Source organism: Pungitius pungitius, unplaced genomic scaffold, assembly GCF_949316345.1.
Source record: "Pungitius pungitius unplaced genomic scaffold, fPunPun2.1 scaffold_31, whole genome shotgun sequence".
NCBI classification, from domain to species: Eukaryota; Metazoa; Chordata; class Actinopteri; order Perciformes; family Gasterosteidae; genus Pungitius; species Pungitius pungitius.
Window position 1 is genome coordinate 117,315 of NW_026909910.1, and position 12,326 is coordinate 129,640.

The 12,326-nt window shown below is 45.2% G+C and overlaps 24 non-coding genes and 2 pseudogenes across 24 annotated transcripts; all 26 read left to right on the forward strand.

Annotated features, from left to right (window-relative positions):
• Positions 1-53: 53 nt before the first annotated feature.
• Positions 54-172, forward strand: LOC134123374 (5S ribosomal RNA). The gene has a single exon (XR_009954860.1). It is a non-coding gene; the product is annotated as a 5S ribosomal RNA (ribosomal RNA).
• Positions 173-511: 339 nt separating this feature from the next.
• Positions 512-630, forward strand: LOC134123375 (5S ribosomal RNA). The gene has a single exon (XR_009954861.1). It is a non-coding gene; the product is annotated as a 5S ribosomal RNA (ribosomal RNA).
• A 395-nt stretch (positions 631-1,025) lies between these two features.
• On the forward strand, positions 1,026-1,144 carry LOC134123377 (5S ribosomal RNA). Its single transcript, XR_009954863.1, has one exon. It is a non-coding gene; the product is annotated as a 5S ribosomal RNA (ribosomal RNA).
• Positions 1,145-1,483: 339 nt separating this feature from the next.
• On the forward strand, positions 1,484-1,602 carry LOC134123378 (5S ribosomal RNA). Its single transcript, XR_009954864.1, has one exon. It is a non-coding gene; the product is annotated as a 5S ribosomal RNA (ribosomal RNA).
• Positions 1,603-1,997: 395 nt separating this feature from the next.
• LOC134123099 (5S ribosomal RNA) lies at positions 1,998-2,116 on the forward strand. Its single transcript, XR_009954608.1, has one exon. It is a non-coding gene; the product is annotated as a 5S ribosomal RNA (ribosomal RNA).
• A 339-nt stretch (positions 2,117-2,455) lies between these two features.
• Positions 2,456-2,574, forward strand: LOC134123379 (5S ribosomal RNA). The gene has a single exon (XR_009954865.1). It is a non-coding gene; the product is annotated as a 5S ribosomal RNA (ribosomal RNA).
• A 395-nt stretch (positions 2,575-2,969) lies between these two features.
• On the forward strand, positions 2,970-3,088 carry LOC134122995 (5S ribosomal RNA). The gene has a single exon (XR_009954504.1). It is a non-coding gene; the product is annotated as a 5S ribosomal RNA (ribosomal RNA).
• A 339-nt stretch (positions 3,089-3,427) lies between these two features.
• On the forward strand, positions 3,428-3,546 carry LOC134122987 (5S ribosomal RNA). Its single transcript, XR_009954497.1, has one exon. It is a non-coding gene; the product is annotated as a 5S ribosomal RNA (ribosomal RNA).
• Positions 3,547-3,941: 395 nt separating this feature from the next.
• Positions 3,942-4,060, forward strand: LOC134123380 (5S ribosomal RNA). The gene has a single exon (XR_009954866.1). It is a non-coding gene; the product is annotated as a 5S ribosomal RNA (ribosomal RNA).
• Positions 4,061-4,399: 339 nt separating this feature from the next.
• On the forward strand, positions 4,400-4,518 carry LOC134123381 (5S ribosomal RNA). Its single transcript, XR_009954867.1, has one exon. It is a non-coding gene; the product is annotated as a 5S ribosomal RNA (ribosomal RNA).
• A 395-nt stretch (positions 4,519-4,913) lies between these two features.
• On the forward strand, positions 4,914-5,032 carry LOC134123382 (5S ribosomal RNA). The gene has a single exon (XR_009954868.1). It is a non-coding gene; the product is annotated as a 5S ribosomal RNA (ribosomal RNA).
• A 339-nt stretch (positions 5,033-5,371) lies between these two features.
• On the forward strand, positions 5,372-5,490 carry LOC134123383 (5S ribosomal RNA). The gene has a single exon (XR_009954869.1). It is a non-coding gene; the product is annotated as a 5S ribosomal RNA (ribosomal RNA).
• Positions 5,491-5,885: 395 nt separating this feature from the next.
• LOC134123384 (5S ribosomal RNA) lies at positions 5,886-6,004 on the forward strand. Its single transcript, XR_009954870.1, has one exon. It is a non-coding gene; the product is annotated as a 5S ribosomal RNA (ribosomal RNA).
• Positions 6,005-6,343: 339 nt separating this feature from the next.
• LOC134123385 (5S ribosomal RNA) lies at positions 6,344-6,462 on the forward strand. The gene has a single exon (XR_009954871.1). It is a non-coding gene; the product is annotated as a 5S ribosomal RNA (ribosomal RNA).
• Positions 6,463-6,857: 395 nt separating this feature from the next.
• LOC134123386 (5S ribosomal RNA) lies at positions 6,858-6,976 on the forward strand. The gene has a single exon (XR_009954872.1). It is a non-coding gene; the product is annotated as a 5S ribosomal RNA (ribosomal RNA).
• A 339-nt stretch (positions 6,977-7,315) lies between these two features.
• On the forward strand, positions 7,316-7,434 carry LOC134123388 (5S ribosomal RNA). Its single transcript, XR_009954874.1, has one exon. It is a non-coding gene; the product is annotated as a 5S ribosomal RNA (ribosomal RNA).
• A 395-nt stretch (positions 7,435-7,829) lies between these two features.
• Positions 7,830-7,948, forward strand: LOC134123389 (5S ribosomal RNA). The gene has a single exon (XR_009954875.1). It is a non-coding gene; the product is annotated as a 5S ribosomal RNA (ribosomal RNA).
• Positions 7,949-8,287: 339 nt separating this feature from the next.
• LOC134123390 (5S ribosomal RNA) lies at positions 8,288-8,406 on the forward strand. The gene has a single exon (XR_009954876.1). It is a non-coding gene; the product is annotated as a 5S ribosomal RNA (ribosomal RNA).
• Positions 8,407-8,801: 395 nt separating this feature from the next.
• Positions 8,802-8,920, forward strand: LOC134123391 (5S ribosomal RNA). Its single transcript, XR_009954877.1, has one exon. It is a non-coding gene; the product is annotated as a 5S ribosomal RNA (ribosomal RNA).
• A 339-nt stretch (positions 8,921-9,259) lies between these two features.
• On the forward strand, positions 9,260-9,368 carry LOC134123149 (5S ribosomal RNA; annotated as a pseudogene).
• A 339-nt stretch (positions 9,369-9,707) lies between these two features.
• Positions 9,708-9,826, forward strand: LOC134123392 (5S ribosomal RNA). Its single transcript, XR_009954878.1, has one exon. It is a non-coding gene; the product is annotated as a 5S ribosomal RNA (ribosomal RNA).
• A 395-nt stretch (positions 9,827-10,221) lies between these two features.
• On the forward strand, positions 10,222-10,340 carry LOC134123393 (5S ribosomal RNA). The gene has a single exon (XR_009954879.1). It is a non-coding gene; the product is annotated as a 5S ribosomal RNA (ribosomal RNA).
• A 339-nt stretch (positions 10,341-10,679) lies between these two features.
• Positions 10,680-10,788, forward strand: LOC134123150 (5S ribosomal RNA; annotated as a pseudogene).
• Positions 10,789-11,127: 339 nt separating this feature from the next.
• On the forward strand, positions 11,128-11,246 carry LOC134123394 (5S ribosomal RNA). The gene has a single exon (XR_009954880.1). It is a non-coding gene; the product is annotated as a 5S ribosomal RNA (ribosomal RNA).
• Positions 11,247-11,641: 395 nt separating this feature from the next.
• LOC134123395 (5S ribosomal RNA) lies at positions 11,642-11,760 on the forward strand. The gene has a single exon (XR_009954881.1). It is a non-coding gene; the product is annotated as a 5S ribosomal RNA (ribosomal RNA).
• Positions 11,761-12,099: 339 nt separating this feature from the next.
• LOC134123396 (5S ribosomal RNA) lies at positions 12,100-12,218 on the forward strand. Its single transcript, XR_009954882.1, has one exon. It is a non-coding gene; the product is annotated as a 5S ribosomal RNA (ribosomal RNA).
• The last annotated feature ends 108 nt before the right edge of the window (positions 12,219-12,326 follow it).

Here is a 12,326-nt window from a genome sequence, read left to right on the forward strand (position 1 = left end):
ACTTCTGATTATCTTTGACACGTTTTAAAGGATTAGGAAAAAGATGAAAAGCAGCTTACGGCCATACCTCTCTGGTTCCGCCCGATCTCGTCTGATCTCGGAAGCTAAGCAGAGCAGGGCCTGGTTAGTACCTGGATGGAAGACCGCCTGGGAATCCCAGGTGCCGTAAGCTTTTTCACTTCTCTCTCTGAAAGCCGCCCAGCGCCGTAGATTGTACACCTACACAATTGTAAAAAAAATGTCACATTGTAGAAGAGATGCAATAGGAAGAAGATGAAAGGTGGCTTACGTCCATACCATCGTCAGGCCATTTGAGGTGGCGGGGACTGCAATGGCCATTCACCGATTGGCTGGGACCCCTGGGCGGGTCTTCTCTAGTCCATCCAATTTTCGGCATGGGATGTCACAGCCTTCTTTGCATACCCTTATTTAACCCACACAAAGATGCCAACGGCAGGCGTGTCATAATTCATTGACGCATTATAAAGGATTAGGAAAAAGATAAAAAGCAGCTTACGGCCATACCTCTCTGGTTCCGCCCGATCTCGTCTGATCTCGGAAGCTAAGCAGAGCAGGGCCTGGTTAGTACCTGGATGGAAGACCGCCTGGGAATCCCAGGTGCCGTAAGCTTTTTCACTTCTCTCTCCGAAAGCCGCCGAGCGCCGCAGATTGTACACCTACAAATTACAAAAAGAATATCACATTGTTGAAGAGATGCATGTTTAGTGTTGTTTTAACGTTGGATATGAAAGGAAATTAGACAATATTATCCAAAATGATTCCGTTTCATGATTGCTAAATTAGTGTTGATCAACATTTACGATTGGCATACTATTGTTTGTAATTTAGCCGTTGAAATACAGGTGCTAACCCAACATGTTAGAATTGCCAGTGAAGAAAAGTAAAGTTACCTTCAGGCTTTAGGAACCTCTCTTGCCAATGCTAAGAACTGCTTCAATTTTAGAAAAAGAAACTTCTGATTATCTTTGACACGTTTTAAAGGATTAGGAAAAAGATGAAAAGCAGCTTACGGCCATACCTCTCTGGTTCCGCCCGATCTCGTCTGATCTCGGAAGCTAAGCAGAGCAGGGCCTGGTTAGTACCTGGATGGAAGACCGCCTGGGAATCCCAGGTGCCGTAAGCTTTTTCACTTCTCTCTCCGAAAGCCGCCCAGCGCCGCAGATTGTACACCTACACAATTGTAAAAAGTATTTCACATTGTAGAAGATATGCAATAGGAAGAAGATGAAAGGTGGCTTACGTCCATACCATCGTCAGGCCGTTTGAGGTGGCGGGGACTGCAATGGCCATTCACCGATTGGCTGGGACCCCTGGGCGGGTCTTCTCTAGTCCATCCAATTTTCGGCATGGGATGTCACAGCCTTCTTTGCATACCCTTATTTAACCCACACAAAGATGCCAACGGCAGGCGTGTCATAATTCATTGACGCATTATAAAGGATTAGGAAAAAGATAAAAAGCAGCTTACGGCCATACCTCTCTGGTTCCGCCCGATCTCGTCTGATCTCGGAAGCTAAGCAGAGCAGGGCCTGGTTAGTACCTGGATGGAAGACCGCCTGGGAATCCCAGGTGCCGTAAGCTTTTTCACTTCTCTCTCCGAAAGCCGCCGAGCGCCGCAGATTGTACACCTACAAATTACAAAAAGAATATCACATTGTTGAAGAGATGCATGTTTAGTGTTGTTTTAACGTTGGATATGAAAGGAAATTAGACAATATTATCCAAAATGATTCCGTTTCATGATTGCTAAATTAGTGTTGATCAACATTTACGATTGGCATACTATTGTTTGTAATTTAGCCGTTGAAATACAGGTGCTAACCCAACATGTTAGAATTGCCAGTGAAGAAAAGTAAAGTTACCTTCAGGCTTTAGGAACCTCTCTTGCCAATGCTAAGAACTGCTTCAATTTTAGAAAAAGAAACTTCTGATTATCTTTGACACGTTTTAAAGGATTAGGAAAAAGATGAAAAGCAGCTTACGGCCATACCTCTCTGGTTCCGCCCGATCTCGTCTGATCTCGGAAGCTAAGCAGAGCAGGGCCTGGTTAGTACCTGGATGGAAGAACGCCTGGGAATCCCAGGTGCCGTAAGCTTTTTCACTTCTCTCTCTGAAAGCCGCCCAGCGCCGTAGATTGTACACCTACACAATTGTAAAAAAAATGTCACATTGTAGAAGAGATGCAATAGGAAGAAGATGAAAGGTGGCTTACGTCCATACCATCGTCAGGCCATTTGAGGTGGCGGGGACTGCAATGGCCATTCACCGATTGGCTGGGACCCCTGGGCGGGTCTTCTCTAGTCCATCCAATTTTCGGCATGGGATGTCACAGCCTTCTTTGCATACCCTTATTTAACCCACACAAAGATGCCAACGGCAGGCGTGTCATAATTCATTGACGCATTATAAAGGATTAGGAAAAAGATAAAAAGCAGCTTACGGCCATACCTCTCTGGTTCCGCCCGATCTCGTCTGATCTCGGAAGCTAAGCAGAGCAGGGCCTGGTTAGTACCTGGATGGAAGACCGCCTGGGAATCCCAGGTGCCGTAAGCTTTTTCACTTCTCTCTCCGAAAGCCGCCGAGCGCCGCAGATTGTACACCTACAAATTACAAAAAGAATATCACATTGTTGAAGAGATGCATGTTTAGTGTTGTTTTAACGTTGGATATGAAAGGAAATTAGACAATATTATCCAAAATGATTCCGTTTCATGATTGCTAAATTAGTGTTGATCAACATTTACGATTGGCATACTATTGTTTGTAATTTAGCCGTTGAAATACAGGTGCTAACCCAACATGTTAGAATTGCCAGTGAAGAAAAGTAAAGTTACCTTCAGGCTTTAGGAACCTCTCTTGCCAATGCTAAGAACTGCTTCAATTTTAGAAAAAGAAACTTCTGATTATCTTTGACACGTTTTAAAGGATTAGGAAAAAGATGAAAAGCAGCTTACGGCCATACCTCTCTGGTTCCGCCCGATCTCGTCTGATCTCGGAAGCTAAGCAGAGCAGGGCCTGGTTAGTACCTGGATGGAAGACCGCCTGGGAATCCCAGGTGCCGTAAGCGTTTTCACTTCTCTCTCTGAAAGCCGCCCAGCGCCGTAGATTGTACACCTACACAATTGTAAAAAAAATGTCACATTGTAGAAGAGATGCAATAGGAAGAAGATGAAAGATGGCTTACGTCCATACCATCGTCAGGCCATTTGAGGTGGCGGGGACTGCAATGGCCATTCACCGATTGGCTGGGACCCCTGGGCGGGTCTTCTCTAGTCCATCCAATTTTCGGCATGGGATGTCACAGCTTTCTTTGCATACCCTTATTTAACCCACACAAAGATGCCAACGGCAGGCGTGTCATAATTCATTGACGCATTATAAAGGATTAGGAAAAAGATAAAAAGCAGCTTACGGTCATACCTCTCTGGTTCCGCCCGATCTCGTCTGATCTCGGAAGCTAAGCAGAGCAGGGCCTGGTTAGTACCTGGATGGAAGACCGCCTGGGAATCCCAGGTGCCGTAAGCTTTTTCACTTCTCTCTCCGAAAGCCGCCGAGCGCCGCAGATTGTACACCTACAAATTACAAAAAGAATATCACATTGTTGAAGAGATGCATGTTTAGTGTTGTTTTAACGTTGGATATGAAAGGAAATTAGACAATATTATCCAAAATGATTCCGTTTCATGATTGCTAAATTAGTGTTGATCAACATTTACGATTGGCATACTATTGTTTGTAATTTAGCCGTTGAAATACAGGTGCTAACCCAACATGTTAGAATTGCCAGTGAAGAAAAGTAAAGTTACCTTCAGGCTTTAGGAACCTCTCTTGCCAATGCTAAGAACTGCTTCAATTTTAGAAAAAGAAACTTCTGATTATCTTTGACACGTTTTAAAGGATTAGGAAAAAGATGAAAAGCAGCTTACGGCCATACCTCTCTGGTTCCGCCCGATCTCGTCTGATCTCGGAAGCTAAGCAGAGCAGGGCCTGGTTAGTACCTGGATGGAAGACCGCCTGGGAATCCCAGGTGCCGTAAGCTTTTTCACTTCTCTCTCTGAAAGCCGCCCAGCGCCGTAGATTGTACACCTACACAATTGTAAAAAAAATGTCACATTGTAGAAGAGATGCAATAGGAAGAAGATGAAAGGTGGCTTACGTCCATACCATCGTCAGGCCATTTGAGGTGGCGGGGACTGCAATGGCCATTCACCGATTGGCTGGGACCCCTGGGCGGGTCTTCTCTAGTCCATCCAATTTTCGGCATGGGATGTCACAGCCTTCTTTGCATACCCTTATTTAACCCACACAAAGATGCCAACGGCAGGCGTGTCATAATTCATTGACGCATTATAAAGGATTAGGAAAAAGATAAAAAGCAGCTTACGGCCATACCTCTCTGGTTCCGCCCGATCTCGTCTGATCTCGGAAGCTAAGCAGAGCAGGGCCTGGTTAGTACCTGGATGGAAGACCGCCTGGGAATCCCAGGTGCCGTAAGCTTTTTCACTTCTCTCTCCGAAAGCCGCCGAGCGCCGCAGATTGTACACCTACAAATTACAAAAAGAATATCACATTGTTGAAGAGATGCATGTTTAGTGTTGTTTTAACGTTGGATATGAAAGGAAATTAGACAATATTATCCAAAATGATTCCGTTTCATGATTGCTAAATTAGTGTTGATCAACATTTACGATTGGCATACTATTGTTTGTAATTTAGCCGTTGAAATACAGGTGCTAACCCAACATGTTAGAATTGCCAGTGAAGAAAAGTAAAGTTACCTTCAGGCTTTAGGAACCTCTCTTGCCAATGCTAAGAACTGCTTCAATTTTAGAAAAAGAAACTTCTGATTATCTTTGACACGTTTTAAAGGATTAGGAAAAAGATGAAAAGCAGCTTACGGCCATACCTCTCTGGTTCCGCCCGATCTCGTCTGATCTCGGAAGCTAAGCAGAGCAGGGCCTGGTTAGTACCTGGATGGAAGACCGCCTGGGAATCCCAGGTGCCGTAAGCTTTTTCACTTCTCTCTCTGAAAGCCGCCCAGCGCCGTAGATTGTACACCTACACAATTGTAAAAAAAATGTCACATTGTAGAAGAGATGCAATAGGAAGAAGATGAAAGGTGGCTTACGTCCATACCATCGTCAGGCCATTTGAGGTGGCGGGGACTGCAATGGCCATTCACCGATTGGCTGGGACCCCTGGGCGGGTCTTCTCTAGTCCATCCAATTTTCGGCATGGGATGTCACAGCCTTCTTTGCATACCCTTATTTAACCCACACAAAGATGCCAACGGCAGGCGTGTCATAATTCATTGACGCATTATAAAGGATTAGGAAAAAGATAAAAAGCAGCTTACGGCCATACCTCTCTGGTTCCGCCCGATCTCGTCTGATCTCGGAAGCTAAGCAGAGCAGGGCCTGGTTAGTACCTGGATGGAAGACCGCCTGGGAATCCCAGGTGCCGTAAGCTTTTTCACTTCTCTCTCCGAAAGCCGCCGAGCGCCGCAGATTGTACACCTACAAATTACAAAAAGAATATCACATTGTTGAAGAGATGCATGTTTAGTGTTGTTTTAACGTTGGATATGAAAGGAAATTAGACAATAATATCCAAAATGATTCCGTTTCATGATTGCTAAATTAGTGTTGATCAACATTTACGATTGGCATACTATTGTTTGTAATTTAGCCGTTGAAATACAGGTGCTAACCCAACATGTTAGAATTGCCAGTGAAGAAAAGTAAAGTTACCTTCAGGCTTTAGGAACCTCTCTTGCCAATGCTAAGAACTGCTTCAATTTTAGAAAAAGAAACTTCTGATTATCTTTGACACGTTTTAAAGGATTAGGAAAAAGATGAAAAGCAGCTTACGGCCATACCTCTCTGGTTCCGCCCGATCTCGTCTGATCTCGGAAGCTAAGCAGAGCAGGGCCTGGTTAGTACCTGGATGGAAGACCGCCTGGGAATCCCAGGTGCCGTAAGCTTTTTCACTTCTCTCTCTGAAAGCCGCCCAGCGCCGTAGATTGTACACCTACACAATTGTAAAAAAAATGTCACATTGTAGAAGAGATGCAATAGGAAGAAGATGAAAGGTGGCTTACGTCCATACCATCGTCAGGCCATTTGAGGTGGCGGGGACTGCAATGGCCATTCACCGATTGGCTGGGACCCCTGGGCGGGTCTTCTCTAGTCCATCCAATTTTCGGCATGGGATGTCACAGCCTTCTTTGCATACCCTTATTTAACCCACACAAAGATGCCAACGGCAGGCGTGTCATAATTCATTGACGCATTATAAAGGATTAGGAAAAAGATAAAAAGCAGCTTACGGCCATACCTCTCTGGTTCCGCCCGATCTCGTCTGATCTCGGAAGCTAAGCAGAGCAGGGCCTGGTTAGTACCTGGATGGAAGACCGCCTGGGAATCCCAGGTGCCGTAAGCTTTTTCACTTCTCTCTCCGAAAGCCGCCGAGCGCCGCAGATTGTACACCTACAAATTACAAAAAGAATATCACATTGTTGAAGAGATGCATGTTTAGTGTTGTTTTAACGTTGGATATGAAAGGAAATTAGACAATAATATCCAAAATGATTCCGTTTCATGATTGCTAAATTAGTGTTGATCAACATTTACGATTGGCATACTATTGTTTGTAATTTAGCCGTTGAAATACAGGTGCTAACCCAACATGTTAGAATTGCCAGTGAAGAAAAGTAAAGTTACCTTCAGGCTTTAGGAACCTCTCTTGCCAATGCTAAGAACTGCTTCAATTTTAGAAAAAGAAACTTCTGATTATCTTTGACACGTTTTAAAGGATTAGGAAAAAGATGAAAAGCAGCTTACGGCCATACCTCTCTGGTTCCGCCCGATCTCGTCTGATCTCGGAAGCTAAGCAGAGCAGGGCCTGGTTAGTACCTGGATGGAAGACCGCCTGGGAATCCCAGGTGCCGTAAGCTTTTTCACTTCTCTCTCTGAAAGCCGCCCAGCGCCGTAGATTGTACACCTACACAATTGTAAAAAAAATGTCACATTGTAGAAGAGATGCAATAGGAAGAAGATGAAAGGTGGCTTACGTCCATACCATCGTCAGGCCATTTGAGGTGGCGGGGACTGCAATGGCCATTCACCGATTGGCTGGGACCCCTGGGCGGGTCTTCTCTAGTCCATCCAATTTTCGGCATGGGATGTCACAGCCTTCTTTGCATACCCTTATTTAACCCACACAAAGATGCCAACGGCAGGCGTGTCATAATTCATTGACGCATTATAAAGGATTAGGAAAAAGATAAAAAGCAGCTTACGGCCATACCTCTCTGGTTCCGCCCGATCTCGTCTGATCTCGGAAGCTAAGCAGAGCAGGGCCTGGTTAGTACCTGGATGGAAGACCGCCTGGGAATCCCAGGTGCCGTAAGCTTTTTCACTTCTCTCTCCGAATGCCGCCGAGCGCCGCAGATTGTACACCTACAAATTACAAAAAGAATATCACATTGTTGAAGAGATGCATGTTTAGTGTTGTTTTAACGTTGGATATGAAAGGAAATTAGACAATATTATCCAAAATGATTCCGTTTCATGATTGCTAAATTAGTGTTGATCAACATTTACGATTGGCATACTATTGTTTGTAATTTAGCCGTTGAAATACAGGTGCTAACCCAACATGTTAGAATTGCCAGTGAAGAAAAGTAAAGTTACCTTCAGGCTTTAGGAACCTCTCTTGCCAATGCTAAGAACTGCTTCAATTTTAGAAAAAGAAACTTCTGATTATCTTTGACACGTTTTAAAGGATTAGGAAAAAGATGAAAAGCAGCTTACGGCCATACCTCTCTGGTTCCGCCCGATCTCGTCTGATCTCGGAAGCTAAGCAGAGCAGGGCCTGGTTAGTACCTGGATGGAAGACCGCCTGGGAATCCCAGGTGCCGTAAGCTTTTTCACTTCTCTCTCTGAAAGCCGCCCAGCGCCGTAGATTGTACACCTACACAATTGTAAAAAAAATGTCACATTGTAGAAGAGATGCAATAGGAAGAAGATGAAAGGTGGCTTACGTCCATACCATCGTCAGGCCATTTGAGGTGGCGGGGACTGCAATGGCCATTCACCGATTGGCTGGGACCCCTGGGCGGGTCTTCTCTAGTCCATCCAATTTTCGGCATGGGATGTCACAGCCTTCTTTGCATACCCTTATTTAACCCACACAAAGATGCCAACGGCAGGCGTGTCATAATTCATTGACGCATTATAAAGGATTAGGAAAAAGATAAAAAGCAGCTTACGGCCATACCTCTCTGGTTCCGCCCGATCTCGTCTGATCTCGGAAGCTAAGCAGAGCAGGGCCTGGTTAGTACCTGGATGGAAGACCGCCTGGGAATCCCAGGTGCCGTAAGCTTTTTCACTTCTCTCTCCGAAAGCCGCCGAGCGCCGCAGATTGTACACCTACAAATTACAAAAAGAATATCACATTGTTGAAGAGATGCATGTTTAGTGTTGTTTTAACGTTGGATATGAAAGGAAATTAGACAATATTATCCAAAATGATTCCGTTTCATGATTGCTAAATTAGTGTTGATCAACATTTACGATTGGCATACTATTGTTTGTAATTTAGCCGTTGAAATACAGGTGCTAACCCAACATGTTAGAATTGCCAGTGAAGAAAAGTAAAGTTACCTTCAGGCTTTAGGAACCTCTCTTGCCAATGCTAAGAACTGCTTCAATTTTAGAAAAAGAAACTTCTGATTATCTTTGACACGTTTTAAAGGATTAGGAAAAAGATGAAAAGCAGCTTACGGCCATACCTCTCTGGTTCCGCCCGATCTCGTCTGATCTCGGAAGCTAAGCAGAGCAGGGCCTGGTTAGTACCTGGATGGAAGACCGCCTGGGAATCCCAGGTGCCGTAAGCTTTTTCACTTCTCTCTCTGAAAGCCGCCCAGCGCCGTAGATTGTACACCTACACAATTGTAAAAAAAATGTCACATTGTAGAAGAGATGCAATAGGAAGAAGATGAAAGGTGGCTTACGTCCATACCATCGTCAGGCCATTTGAGGTGGCGGGGACTGCAATGGCCATTCACCGATTGGCTGGGACCCCTGGGCGGGTCTTCTCTAGTCCATCCAATTTTCGGCATGGGATGTCACAGCCTTCTTTGCATACCCTTATTTAACCCACACAAAGATGCCAACGGCAGGCGTGTCATAATTCATTGACGCATTATAAAGGATTAGGAAAAAGATAAAAAGCAGCTTACGGCCATACCTCTCTGGTTCCGCCTGATCTCGGAAGCTAAGCAGAGCAGGGCCTGGTTAGTACCTGGATGGAAGACCGCCTGGGAATCCCAGGTGCCGTAAGCTTTTTCACTTCTCTCTCTGAAAGCCGCCCAGCGCCGTAGATTGTACACCTACACAATTGTAAAAAAAATGTCACATTGTAGAAGAGATGCAATAGGAAGAAGATGAAAGGTGGCTTACGTCCATACCATCGTCAGGCCATTTGAGGTGGCGGGGACTGCAATGGCCATTCACCGATTGGCTGGGACCCCTGGGCGGGTCTTCTCTAGTCCATCCAATTTTCGGCATGGGATGTCACAGCCTTCTTTGCATACCCTTATTTAACCCACACAAAGATGCCAACGGCAGGCGTGTCATAATTCATTGACGCATTATAAAGGATTAGGAAAAAGATAAAAAGCAGCTTACGGCCATACCTCTCTGGTTCCGCCCGATCTCGTCTGATCTCGGAAGCTAAGCAGAGCAGGGCCTGGTTAGTACCTGGATGGAAGACCGCCTGGGAATCCCAGGTGCCGTAAGCTTTTTCACTTCTCTCTCCGAAAGCCGCCGAGCGCCGCAGATTGTACACCTACAAATTACAAAAAGAATATCACATTGTTGAAGAGATGCATGTTTAGTGTTGTTTTAACGTTGGATATGAAAGGAAATTAGACAATATTATCCAAAATGATTCCGTTTCATGATTGCTAAATTAGTGTTGATCAACATTTACGATTGGCATACTATTGTTTGTAATTTAGCCGTTGAAATACAGGTGCTAACCCAACATGTTAGAATTGCCAGTGAAGAAAAGTAAAGTTACCTTCAGGCTTTAGGAACCTCTCTTGCCAATGCTAAGAACTGCTTCAATTTTAGAAAAAGAAACTTCTGATTATCTTTGACACGTTTTAAAGGATTAGGAAAAAGATGAAAAGCAGCTTACGGCCATACCTCTCTGGTTCCGCCCGATCTCGTCTGATCTCGGAAGCTAAGCAGAGCAGGGCCTGGTTAGTACCTGGATGGAAGACCGCCTGGGAATCCCAGGTGCCGTAAGCTTTTTCACTTCTCTCTCTGAAAGCCGCCCAGCGCCGTAGATTGTACACCTACACAATTGTAAAAAAAATGTCACATTGTAGAAGAGATGCAATAGGAAGAAGATGAAAGGTGGCTTACGTCCATACCATCGTCAGGCCATTTGAGGTGGCGGGGACTGCAATGGCCATTCACCGATTGGCTGGGACCCCTGGGCGGGTCTTCTCTAGTCCATCCAATTTTCGGCATGGGATGTCACAGCCTTCTTTGCATACCCTTATTTAACCCACACAAAGATGCCAACGGCAGGCGTGTCATAATTCATTGACGCATTATAAAGGATTAGGAAAAAGATAAAAAGCAGCTTACGGCCATACCTCTCTGGTTCCGCCTGATCTCGGAAGCTAAGCAGAGCAGGGCCTGGTTAGTACCTGGATGGAAGACCGCCTGGGAATCCCAGGTGCCGTAAGCTTTTTCACTTCTCTCTCTGAAAGCCGCCCAGCGCCGTAGATTGTACACCTACACAATTGTAAAAAAAATGTCACATTGTAGAAGAGATGCAATAGGAAGAAGATGAAAGGTGGCTTACGTCCATACCATCGTCAGGCCATTTGAGGTGGCGGGGACTGCAATGGCCATTCACCGATTGGCTGGGACCCCTGGGCGGGTCTTCTCTAGTCCATCCAATTTTCGGCATGGGATGTCACAGCCTTCTTTGCATACCCTTATTTAACCCACACAAAGATGCCAACGGCAGGCGTGTCATAATTCATTGACGCATTATAAAGGATTAGGAAAAAGATAAAAAGCAGCTTACGGCCATACCTCTCTGGTTCCGCCCGATCTCGTCTGATCTCGGAAGCTAAGCAGAGCAGGGCCTGGTTAGTACCTGGATGGAAGACCGCCTGGGAATCCCAGGTGCCGTAAGCTTTTTCACTTCTCTCTCCGAAAGCCGCCGAGCGCCGCAGATTGTACACCTACAAATTACAAAAAGAATATCACATTGTTGAAGAGATGCATGTTTAGTGTTGTTTTAACGTTGGATATGAAAGGAAATTAGACAATAATATCCAAAATGATTCCGTTTCATGATTGCTAAATTAGTGTTGATCAACATTTACGATTGGCATACTATTGTTTGTAATTTAGCCGTTGAAATACAGGTGCTAACCCAACATGTTAGAATTGCCAGTGAAGAAAAGTAAAGTTACCTTCAGGCTTTAGGAACCTCTCTTGCCAATGCTAAGAACTGCTTCAATTTTAGAAAAAGAAACTTCTGATTATCTTTGACACGTTTTAAAGGATTAGGAAAAAGATGAAAAGCAGCTTACGGCCATACCTCTCTGGTTCCGCCCGATCTCGTCTGATCTCGGAAGCTAAGCAGAGCAGGGCCTGGTTAGTACCTGGATGGAAGACCGCCTGGGAATCCCAGGTGCCGTAAGCTTTTTCACTTCTCTCTCTGAAAGCCGCCCAGCGCCGTAGATTGTACACCTACACAATTGTAAAAAAAATGTCACATTGTAGAAGAGATGCAATAGGAAGAAGATGAAAGGTGGCTTACGTCCATACCATCGTCAGGCCATTTGAGGTGGCGGGGACTGCAATGGCCATTCACCGATTGGCTGGGACCCCTGGGCGGGTCTTCTCTAGTCCATCCAATTTTCGGCATGGGATGTCACAGCCTTCTTTGCATACCCTTATTTAACCCACACAAAGATGCCAACGGCAGGCGTGTCATAATTCATTGACGCATTATAAAGGATTAGGAAAAAGATAAAAAGCAGCTTACGGCCATACCTCTCTGGTTCCGCCCGATCTCGTCTGATCTCGGAAGCTAAGCAGAGCAGGGCCTGGTTAGTACCTGGATGGAAGACCGCCTGGGAATCCCAGGTGCCGTAAGCTTTTTCACTTCTCTCTCCGAATGCCGCCGAGCGCCGCAGATTGTACACCTACAAATTACAAAAAGAATATCACATTGTTGAAGAGATGCATGTTTAGTGTTGTTTTAAC